The sequence below is a fragment of the Dendropsophus ebraccatus genome, chromosome 7 (genome assembly GCF_027789765.1).
Source record: "Dendropsophus ebraccatus isolate aDenEbr1 chromosome 7, aDenEbr1.pat, whole genome shotgun sequence".
NCBI lineage: Eukaryota > Metazoa > Chordata > Amphibia > Anura > Hylidae > Dendropsophus > Dendropsophus ebraccatus.
Window position 1 is genome coordinate 33514408 of NC_091460.1, and position 12602 is coordinate 33527009.

Genomic DNA, 12602 nt, shown 5'->3' on the forward strand with positions numbered 1-12602 from the left:
AAACAATGGGGGGGGGGGGTCTATTATTACTGTTGTACCACACGAATGAGGCTGTTCAACCAGGCATTTCACTGGCATACACACACAATTCTCCGTGTACTTGTGTGGTGTCCAGGGGCTGGCTGGCAAATTTTAGCCTGGGGGGCAGGTACACAGCAGTGGCCCATGAGTAGCCGGCTAGCGGCCCATCCTTCAAGGACCACTCTGGTCCTTACCTTTTATTACGCTCCCCACATCGGTGCGAGGAAGGTAGATGCCACCCACTCCAATACTTCCTCCAGCGGCAATGTTCTCACACTTCGGATAACACATTGAGCCCTTCCAGTCATTTGTAAACAAGGAATTCCTACTGTTCCCTGTGAAGGGGTCGGAAGACACTTTCCTCTATAAGTCCATGGGACGGCTCAGCGCTGACACAGAACCATAGTCCCATAGACTTACATTGACAAAGAGACTTCTGGCCCCTTCACACAGAGCAGTAGGAATTCCCTGGTCACAAATGTCCAGAAGGGCTGGAGACATTATCCAAACTGTGCTGCTGGCAGAAGTACAGGCCCGGGTTATCATCCACCATCCCTGCACTGATGTTGGGAGGGTAATATTTGGTAAGAGCACAATTGTGCTGATATGGTTTTCAGCTGCACAGTATAGATTTACTGTGCATCTCCCCGAGGCTACCAACCACTGAGTATAAGATGCTGGGAAAGCTGGGTGACCTCCATTACACTGAGTACAATACAAGATGCTGGGAAACTGGGGTTTCTGTATTTTCAACATAGTCACTTTTCCCTTCACATGATCACTTTTGCTGTCAAAATTCCCCCGCCCCCTCATGTGCGCACCCCCTATTAGTAAAAATAATAATAAACATGGGATGCTGTGTGTGTGTGGAGGGGGGGGGGGGGCTGCAGGGGATGCTGTGTGTGTGGGGATGGAGGGCTGCAGGGGATGCTGGGAGGGGGGGAGGGTAGGATGGGGGGCTGCAGGGGATGCTGGGAGGGGGGGAGGGTAGGATGGGGGGCTGCAGGGGATGCTGGGAGGGGGGGAGGGTAGGATGGGGGGCTGCAGGGGATGCTGGGAGGGTAGGATGGGGGGCTGCAGGGGATGCTGGGAGGGTAGGATGGGGGGCTGCAGGGGATGCTGGGAGGGTAGGATGGGGGGCTGCAGGGGATGCTGGGAGGGGGGGAGGGTAGGATGGGGGGCTGCAGGGAATGCTGTGTGTGTGTAGATGGGGGAGGGCTGCAGGTTATGCTGTGGGGGGGATGGGGGGGCTGCAGGGGATGCTGTGTGTGGGGATTGGGGGGCTGCAGGGGATGCTGTGTGTGGGGGGGTATGGGAGGCTGCAGGGGATGCTGTGTGTGTGGAGGGGGCTGCAGGAGATGCTGTGTGTAAGGATGGGAGGGGTGCAGGGGATGCTGTGTGTGTGGGGATGGGGGGGCTGCAGGGGATGCTGTGTTTGCGGATAGGGGGCTGCAGGGGATGCTGTGTGGGGGGGATGAAGGGGGCTGCAGGGGATGCTGTGGGTGTGGGGGGATGGAGGGGGCTGCAGGGGATGCTGTGTGTGTGTGGGGATAGGGGGGGCTGCAGGGGATGCTGTGTGTGTGTGGGGATAGGGGGGGCTGCAGGGGATGCTGTGTGTGTGTGGGGATAGGGGGGGCTGCAGGGGATGCTGTGTGTGGGGATGGGGGGGGCTGCAGGGGATGCTGTGTGTGGAAGGATAGGGGTCTGCAGGGGATGCTGTGTGTGTAGGGATGGGGGGGCTGAAGGGGATGCTGTGTGTGTAGGGATGGGGGGCTGCAGGAGATGCTGTGTGTAAGGATGGGAGGGGTGCAGGGGATGCTGTGTGTGTGGGGATGGGGGGGCTGCAGGGGATGCTGTGTTTGCGGATAGGGGGCTGCAGGGGATGCTGTGTTTGCGGATAGGGGGCTGCAGGGGATGCTGTGTGGGGGGGATGGAGGGGGCTGCAGGGGATGCTGTGTGTGTGTGGGGATAGGGGGGGCTGCAGGGGATGCTGTGTGTGTGTGGGGATAGGGGGAGCTGCAGGGGATGCTGTGTTTGGGGATAAGGGGGGCTGCAGGGGATGCTGTGTGTGGGGATGGGGGGGCTGCAGGGGATGCTGTGTGTGTGTGGCGATAGGGGGGGCTGCAGGGGATGCTGTGTTTGGGGATAAGGGGGGCTGCAGGGGATGCTGTGTGTGTGTGGGGATGGGGGGGGCTGCAGGGGATGCTGTGTGGGGGGGGGGAATGGGGGCTGCAGGGGATGCTGTGTGGGGATGGGGGTCTGCAGGGGATGCTGTGTGTGTGGGGATGCTGTGTGTGGGGAGGGATAGGGGGGCTGCAGGGATTGCTCTGTAGGCTCCAGTAATTACCTGGCTCCCTGCAGACCACCATCTTCTCTATTTTCCGGCTCCTCTATCCAGGCTGTATTAGTGGCAGCTGGGGGGGAGAGAGCAGCCTCTAGTGGCCGGAGGGAGAAGGTGCAGCAGTTTACTTTTAACTATAAGCCTCATAGGCTTTAGTTAAAAGTATAGGAGTCTGCTGAGGGGGCGGGGTTTGACGGCGTGGAGGGGGCGGAGCTTCAGCGGCGGCCCGCAATACAGCCTGGCCTCTCAGCGCTCTTAGGTGACAGAGAAAAGAGCGCTGGGGAGGCAAGAAGCTGCAGGGCGACCCTGACACCATCAACCAGCTGTCAGTGAGTGACAGCTGTGCGGCCCTTTAATGAAGTGGGGAAGAACGGCCCGGGGGGCAGATGCCACCCTGCCCCCCGGCCCAGCCCGCCCCTGGTGGTGTCCCAGTACGGGTGATCCGTGATGTTTTTGTGTTGTCCAATCATGGGTGCAGGTGTCTTTCCCTCACTTTTTAACCTATTACACTTCTTCTCTCTCCTGTCCAGTACATCCCCACCTATTACAGTAAGCCTCAGATACCCCTATAAAAGTGAGGTTAGTTCATGGTGGGGAGAAGTTTTTCAGGGAGTCTTTAGTTAGTAATGAGGAGAAGACACAGCCAAAAGAGAGATTCTGGTACTGAGAGATCAGCTCTAGTATGCAGTGCTAAACGCTCCGGAGAGGTAGCCAACCTCTGAGGAAATCCTTGTTCATGCCTGGGACCCTTCTGTAGTCTCAGGCAGTTGCCACAGTAAAGAATTGACCCCCAGCAGGAAAAATAGCCTCCTGCTGAAGTATCTTGCTGACCAGCATGTCTCTTCTTGGAAGGCTCGGAAAGTCTGCTATGCTCAGTTGTAAAGACCTGGGTCTCGTACTACGCAACTTGGCACTCTCTGATCTAGTTGGACAGAAGGCGGTCAGACAGCTTCCTATCTGTATATGAGTGCGAGTATTCTTCACTCTCTCTCCAAGTCTTCTACTACAGTCATCCCGGAAGAGAACATTGCTACCTGGGCAAGGCCCCTCCCCAAGATGGTCCCCATACTTCTAAAACTACCTCAACTTTCACTCTTCTATTCTCCACTCTTGTCACCTGCACATGCATTTGAAGCTGTTACTATTGAGCCTGTATTGTATTGCACTGAAGTTTCCTCAAGTAAAAAGTTATTCTGGTTAAGTGCTGGACTCTGTCTTATGTTTGTGTCACAGCACCTGCACCTACCCTGCACCTACACCCTGCACTTGGGCTAACCCTTTTACAAGCACAGAGCCCATGTGTACAGGGGGTGGGTACTAACACCACTTCTGGCCACTGTGACAAGTGCCCAAGTCTACCCAAGCCCACCTTGCTGTACCACCACCACCTCACAGCTACCCGGGGCCATGGCACTTGTAGGCTCAGGTAGGGGGTCACACCTGCTTGGTATTTTCTGTTTTGCTGTTACACACTGGACTTAAACAATGTCCAACAAAACCCATTGACAGACTAGAATTTGTTGGGTTTATGGCTTCCATCCAGTAAGGTCAGACCCCTGCGATCTCAAGAAAACAAGACCCAGGTCTCCTGTTACAATGGAGTGGCAGGATGTGCATACGTGCCACTGCTCCATTCATTCTCTATGAGAGCCATGGGAACGATATAATGAACGCTCTTTCTACGTTTCCCATAGAGAATGAGTGGAGCAGTGGCACGCATGTGCTGTGTAAGACGTATAAGATGGGAAAGCCCCTTTAAGACAGATGCAGACAAGCTGGTGTGCCTTTTACTAGAGCCCTGAAGCTTCTTCACACTGGTGGTCTATCTTATTAGAAACCAGCTCATGCTACTGTGTATGCAGCCTGAGGAAAAAAAAAATAATAATAATAAAATCCAAAAACATAAAAAATTATAGCCATAAACAAAACATTAAAGGTCTCCTTTTGCGTTATACATGTTCTTTTTTGGATATTTTCTTAAAGAACATCAAGGTCTCACTTACCGAAACTCTAAAGCGTTTTGTTTTCCTTGAATGAGAAATCTTTCTGGCCTAACGTCTAAGTAAACTCTGCAACTATATGTTTTCTCTGTCATCGTTACACCTTTGCATCTGGAGCAATGATTAACTTTCGGGCTGTAAAAGTAAACCTTATAAAACGTACCCTGAAAGAGACTGTTGGCCCCAATTTGAGCTCTTTTTTTGCCCAAATAAACCTTTAAGAAGTCGTTCAGACTTATTGAGAGTCAGTCAATGTGAAAAAAAGCACTTCTCATAGAATGGGTCAGGTATACAGGAAACAAAGGTCTCGTAAATTTTATTTCTCAGGGTCCGTAATAAAAGGTCTCATAAAAAAAAGTGTCAGAATAAACATATGACATTAAAAAGGACACATTCTTCACCTTTGTAGGGGCTTGGGGAAAACAAAGTAAATACCCTTAAATATCGGGCAGCTGGGCAGAAGGTTGACTAGAAGATTAAGTTTAGAAAACCCATTTATATATTGTATTAGTGAATTCTGAGATAATGTAGGGGGGCTGTATGGTCAGGATCCTTATCCTTTGGCTACAGCAGAAAGATCACAAAGAGTGTCTCTTACTCTGGAGGGCCTATTGCGTCCGGCATTACACAGACAACCCATTGATTTGAATGGACTCTGTGCAATGCTTCATTCCACCTGTGGTGGTGCTGCAGGGGGACCATATACTTATTGCCAAGTTTCATTACAGAAAACAGCTGATCCCTTCTTTTCTCAGTAGGGGTTGTACTTTAAAATCTGCTTGTTATCAACGGACCATCTAACAAGGAAGGATTGTCCAAAGAGGGCAACCCTTTCATTCTAGACGCTCTAACCAACAAAACACAGTAATCACTGAACTCAAGGAGATCAGTGAAAAATGTTTTCACTGATCTACTTGAGTTCAGTGATTACTGTGTTTTGTTGGTTGATTTGTCATTGCCCCAACTAGCCAGAATCCTGCTCCACACTGACGAGGGGCAAATACCCTGAAACGGCTGTCTGTGAATGGATGCCTGCCTCGGCAAGCCCTTGTCATGATCGCAATACTTGCACCTTGAGTTAGACGTTGACAAAAAGGGGCCACCATATTGTTTCCCTATTTATGTTCCAATACTCGCAACTCGCAACAGGGTGGTGTGGTGCTCTCCCCATCATGGAGGCACCCCGTGGCAACAGGCTAGAGATATCTGGCTATCCTGTGTTTTGAGACTGGCAACCGAGGCTCTACGGACTCTTGTTTTGCAAATTTAAAATGAACAGTAGATTGAATAGTTAGTAAATAAAATCTTATAGAAAATAAAAGCATAATAGTCCATTTACAGTATAGGGCTATGTTCACACAACGTAAACTTTAGGATACAAACAGTAGATTGATTAGTTAGTAAATAAAATAATATAAAAAATAAAAGCATATGAGTACATATACAGTATAGGGCTATGTTCACACGTCGTAAGAGACCGGCCGTTCCATGACTTGGCCGGGTCATGGAACGGCCGGTCTCTGAAAAGATCATCCCGTCAGGTACTGCAGTACTGGCCGGATGATCTTTGCAGCCTCAGAGTTCTGATGCAGGCGCATCCATGCGCACCCGCATCAGAACTCCCCACTGCACACTATGAAGCGTGTGGCCGGAGTTGCTCACTCCATAGTGATCACTGACAGGGTTTTCTGCGGCCGCTGAATAGCGGGCCCAAAAAACTGACATGTCAGTTTTCTACGCCGCCGCGAGAGATCCCGGCCGGAGCATATGCTATGGGGGACATTTATGAAGCCAAAAAAGCGTATTTTTCGGTGGAAAGGGGCCAGATGCGAATAAATTTATTTTTCCGCCTGGTACGCCAGGGGGGCGGGGAATGGGTGTGGAGGGGGCGGAACGGGGGGGCGCAGACTCTGAGTCCACTCAATTGGTCATTTTTTCATGGAAAAATAGTCAGGAAACCTACTCCAGCTCTGAGCTGGCGTAGGTTTCCTGGGGCTCGCTCTGGTGCGCACAGGATTTATGTAGAGGCAGCGCGCTTCTACATAAATCTCGGTAGTGTCGAAGCAGCGGGGACATTTCTAAGTCTGGCGCAGAAAATGCTGGACTTAATAAATGTCCCTCTATGTGTATACGCTCCAGGCGGGATTCCATAAAAGCCGATTGCAACATCGGCCGTACTTTTACGAAAATATACGTTGTGTGAACATGGCCTAGTACTGCATTTATGTATTATGAATCTTGAAACTAGAAAATAAAACTAATACTATAACAATAAAATAGTGACATCATTGAGCGCTGCATTATTTAGTTTCGTTAAATTAGTAGATATGGCACAAATGGAGTCACTACGAGGTTCTGTTCAACCATTAAAATGAATGGCATCTGCTGCACTCCACCATGTCGGCATTCTGTTCTTGGTGAGATGGTGATGGATACCTCTGACAGAGGCACAAAACTCAGTGTGAACTTAGCCTTGTACAGTAGGTTGTGTTTCATCTTGGAATATGTGTTTCAATTTTGAGTCATAGTCATGGATTAAGTGCCTGGGTCCCTCAATATAGCTAAATTTTCAATAAAAACCACGGGCAGATTGAACTGTAAAATATTGCATGGTAGGCAATAAGGCTCTGTCTTATAGAGGGGTCTATTTGGGGCCCCCACCTTTGTGATGCCTATACGTCCTAATTGAGTTCATGGTACCACAGCTATACAACTACATAAATGTTGGCCAAATTTGCTGATTTTAACAGTATCAGTCTACGTTGTAACTGGCATGAGGGCCTCTTAGCTCTGAAATGTTTGGAACATTAAGGACAGGCATATCGGATTGAAATAAACATATACGCTTGGCCAAGCATGCATGTTTATGGTGGAGTCAGGAGAGATAGCTGTCGGAGAATCAAGTGTTAGTCTGAAGTCCTGAAATCTCATGAGTGTGGCCTACTATAGAAGACAAAATGTCTCCGGGCCTTTTTGCCGGAAAAAAACATGGAAGCAAATTCTGGATTTTTCTGATGACCTCTGAGGATAATCTGATTTGCGGTCGGGGAGCCAGAATTAAGTCAGTATGGGTATACAGATATGGGGGCAGCCATCTATCAGAAAGGAAAGTCAAGTAGTTGTCAGAGTCCTCTAAACACAGCAAACCATAGGTACAACCCAACCTCATGGGAACCTAATGTTACACAATATACCATCTTACTGGCTTGGACAAATCTATCTTTAGCTGAGCATGAGGGTTTGAGACAAATCGTTGGAGGGGGGATTATGGTTGTTGGCATTGTATTTGTGTCCTATTGCCTATCTTCTTCCATTAACTTGGATACAATACCAACACGGACCATGGACAGGTGTGACGCTGTTTAGTGGAAGAAAGTAGTCACGTTATTCTAATTCTAATCAACCAGCATGATGCTAATGTACAGAAAGGTGCATGGAACTTGTGGAAACTTGATGGAGACGTAAAACAGCTGCAAAGGTAAAACTGAGGATAAAATAACAAAGCTCTTGTAGATTTTGTGAGCGTTACCTTTCTAAATGGTATCACCATCTCTCATAGCAAACCACTTCCATAACAAATCATAGGAGGTGGCTTCCAGAGTCTAGAGCCGAAATTAAACTTAACTCTTTGGCTTGAAAAGCACATTCTTAAACCTGGCCAGACATTGCTGGAGCAGTCATAGCCAGGTCAGCCTAAATAATTGGTACTTGAGTATGGGAATTGGTTAACTATGATGCCAAAACTATCATCCCGCTGATCATGGGCTATGGCTCTTCTAGGGTTAGCAGTCACGAGAAAGAATAGCAATGTGTGGCTCGGCATAGCACCTGATCAGTGGGTAGAAGAAGTGATGTCCTACAGAATGTCATTGTGTCCTGGCCTGACAGGTGTGCACCACTGTGACCCATGGAGGTACCGAACCAATATGTTCAGAAGACATGAGGTGCAGTAATGGTCTTGGGAATAATGTTCTGGTGGGATGGGCTGTGAGGTTGTAGGTTTCTTCCCCTCGGATCTTTAAAGGCAAAGAGGACTAAATTATGGTTATATACCTTGTTAAGCAAAACTGGTCAGTGCAACTACCAGTGTTAATAGCTAGACATACTGAAGATTATAGCATTTAGGGGCCATGGTGATAACTGTGCCTCAGGATATGTTCTTTTCTTACTACAGAAAAGGTTTGCGAAGGCTCATCCTATGGGAACTACTAAGAATTTGGCATTAGTATTGTCTTGTGGGTATGTTCGTCATATACCCATCCCTATCTTCCATCTTCAATGAGTAGATTGGTGGAAAAACACCTAGAATCAATACTACTAGTTGTAGAGTGAGAGGTTCTCCTTTCACTTTTTATAGACCATGGACAGATAAGCGGTCTCACCAAAAACCTTTGCGAGACAGTTCACAAATATGGTTTCCTTGGGCAGAAAAAGCCAATATAGACCAATGGGAGATTGGAAATTGGTCACAGAATACTTGTACTTGGGGCTTCCCAGAGAGGTGGTCTTTTGGAGAGTTTTTGCTACAGTATATATGTACAAGATGAGATAGATGACCACAACTTTCATTCTTGACTGTATAGACCAAAGATGACCAGATTTTAGTCCAACTGTTTACTTGAAGCAAGACTGACTAGAATGAGGCATTAAGGTTTAAGGAAAAAGAAGACGAGAACAGAGAGAAACAAGATGGACGGGGGTAATCACAGAAATTATGGGTACACCATTGGGAAGCTTGACGTATACCTGCAATGATATGGGGAGTCATTACTTTCTAGACAAATTTTGGGCAGCCATATTTTGCACTGTGTCCATTTTCAAGTAATCTATGACATCATAATTTTTTGCCCTTGTGATGTCACTTGTTTCTACATCGAGATACTAGGTTGATTGTAGGTTCTGAATACAAAATGGCAGCTTTATTAATATACAGTCCTGGACCCAAGTTAAGACTTTAGAAGCAAACTATTTATAACTGTACATTTATTTAACTTTCTTCATTGTCTATTTCAACTTCCATTTTTGGGGTTAAGCCCAAAACCTGGAATTTCAGCTATGGATACACATTGTGACTTGTTGGTCCTGGCATCTCGTAATGGCACGAAAGTTAGTCTCAAAAGGAAGTAAGCCTCTCAAGAACTTGCAATTCAGCACATGCTCCTCCGTGCCAGCTACATCTTGATTTTGGTATAGCAAGAAATGTCAGGGATGTTGATTTTGGTCTTTGTATCGAGTCCATAATGTCTAGCGACCCCATGGGAGGTGATGTTTTTATAGAATAAAATGTACAATTTCAGCATTAATATTGGAACATATCAGAAGAATGAATATTAACACTACACTTCCACACGATTGCTTATATTTTTTATAGCGGCCACATATGTTTTATAATAATCACTGTGATATGGGGGGAGAAAATGTATTAATAAAGGGGAAACTGGACCTATTTCCAGAAATTTAATTACTGGTGGCTGAAGAAGTCAGATGCAGCTCCAAGGCTGCCTGAAAACATGGATACAGAATCTTTGGGGGCTATACAAATAAATTTTTTTATGATTATTATTGTTATTATTATTATTATGGATACAGTCAAAGGCCATAGGCAGCACCCATGTTTTCCCAGACTGCCTTGGGCTGCACCCAACTTCTCCAGCCACCAGTCATCTCTACTGACCACCTAACAAAAACATAGACGAGGTTCTAGCTATTACCAATACATCAACCCTGCCAAAGTTATACCTAGGTGTGTGGAAACAGGAGAAAAGGGAAAGCAGCTGAGTAACAGTCAGACAATACAATCTGTCAACCTTTAAAATATATGGTGAATAATCATTGCCATAAAACTATTGGGTTATAGAGACGTAATAAATTCAGGGTTCAACCTGTTGACGACTCAGGACGAGCATGCTCTTTCTGATGCCGTCAACAGTGTATATAGCGAGCTCAGGACGTGAGCCCACTCTTTAGATGCTGCCTTTCGGCTCTTGGCCAGTACGGCACGGTCTGGCGTGCTGGCTATTTACCATTTAGATGCTGCTGTCAAAACTGACAGCGGCATTTAAATGGTCTAAAATCAAATAAGTTTCATCCACCCTCTGATTCTGATTTTCGCTGGACTTCTCCTTTAAAGTGACACTGTCACCCCCTTTTTGGAAAGGACTGTATGAATCATAAGGTAGCATGACCTATCAATGAATACAGCGTGGATATAGTAGCCTTATATTGGTGGTAAACCAGTTTTGCATGAGACTCCTGATACTAATAGCTTTGACTAGAACCAGGACCATCCATTATCCATTCAGACATCGGATACTATTTATGGTCCACATGGTAGAATCGCTTTCAACTCTGTATATACAGGATAAGGCTATGTTCACACAACGTATGTTTTGCATAAATCACGGCCGTTGTTGAAATTTGCAACAACGGCCATGATTTATACAAAACATATGTTGTATTGGAATGAAAGGAATCCCTTTGTGTGCAGTGGTAAATAGGGGTACGCCCACATCCGAATTCACCAAAAATGAAGATCATCTGGCCGGTACTGCAGAACAGCCGGTGTTATACGTAGTGTGAACCCGGCCTAAAACTGTAGTTTAGTGCCCCAAGACTAAATGTGGTATATGCAGAAGGTGCACACAACCCATAGCTGATTCAGAGTAGGGGATGGAGCCGTTCTCGAGGCTTCGAGGTCATGTCCTTTCTTCCCTGGATATTTGCTTGTTACACAAACAGCTCCTGTTCAGGTAAATTTAGTTTACTCCAGCGCTGCTATCACAACACAATGGGACCCTCATTTCCTGTTAATGGGGACTCATTGTAAGATGACAGCTCCATAATAGATACATCCGGAGTGCCGTCTTAACTTAGATTGGGTTGAGGAAAAAAAGCAAAAAAGAAAACAAAAAGTAATTTGAGATAGAAGGTAATTGACCATAAATGAGATTCGCATGGGAGCCCGACACAAAGACAATTCAATTACCTGCAGTACATTTATACATAATAAAGTTATGGAGATAAAAAGGGACTGTTTTAGGAGCACAAATTTTCCCACCGAATGTTAACCAGCAAATTTCCATTCTCTTTTTAGGGGGAAGAGGCAGATTGAAAAAACTGTGTAATTTTAATCTAAAAACAGAGTAAATGTGTGTGTGTGTATTGTACGCTCGACCGGTCACTTGCTAGATGGTAATGTGTGACTCTACTTCTATGGTGGTTGGTTGGAATATAGTTCAGCCAGATGTTAGGTTGTCGTGACGCCAGTGCCGGTTGGGCACACAGGTATGCTGGCACACCTGCTTTTATTTTAGTGAGGCTGGCTATACCCTTTTCCCTGTGGTCAGTAACCAGCCGGGATGTGAGGGGGTCCCTTGGGTACTTATCACGGTGGTCCGGAGTGGAGTTGTGACCCACCTGGACTATTGGTACCGCCACCCACAGAAAGGGAAAATGACCAAAGGAGGATGCAATGGCTGTGTAGGTGCTTAGTGAATAACCACTGAGTCCAATTAGAATAAATAAAGCGACCCGATCTGTGCTGGGACTTTAGAGAAAGGTGTAGTTATGCTGACTATGTTGCGTGCTGAGAGGTAGAAGAGGTTCAGAGAAGTAGAGAGGAGGATGTTGAGAGAGTCCCAACCCAGGGTAGAAATGTGCTCTGCCGGAACATTAGAATGAGAATAAGTACTTATTATTAAGTATTACTAATTACTAAGTATTAATTATTAAAAGTACTTGAGTAGAGAGAATACTTGTGCCCGTGTTTTGACTCTTTGGTCTTTGCACCACCTGTTGCCTATCAGTGTCGAGCGACCTGTCCTAAAGGGTGACACAAGCCCCAGATCTTGTTACCTGGGATGAGCAGAGTGGTCAGAGTTCTCTAATGACACCCGCACTGTGAGATAGAGTATGTAGGCTTCTAGCAACTTTACTCTATCTGGATCAGTTCATTTGATTTGTTGAATACTGTCCTGCACTTTTAGACTGGTTCTCGCGTGGGTTGGGGTGATCCCTGACTTGTCCTCTCTAGGAGTGCGTTCAGCACTATATAGTGTATGGAAGTGCTGCTGTCAACAAAAGAGTGCTAAGGTGTCTCATGTGCGTCCGTTCACTATAGAGACCAACCAACCACTGTCCACAGGGGACCTGGCATAAGCCAGGGCCCTCCTTGGCTACTACAGGGATCGTTCTGGCTTGCGTCCTTCCTCTACAAAAACCAGAGTAAGACTTACTAAGGT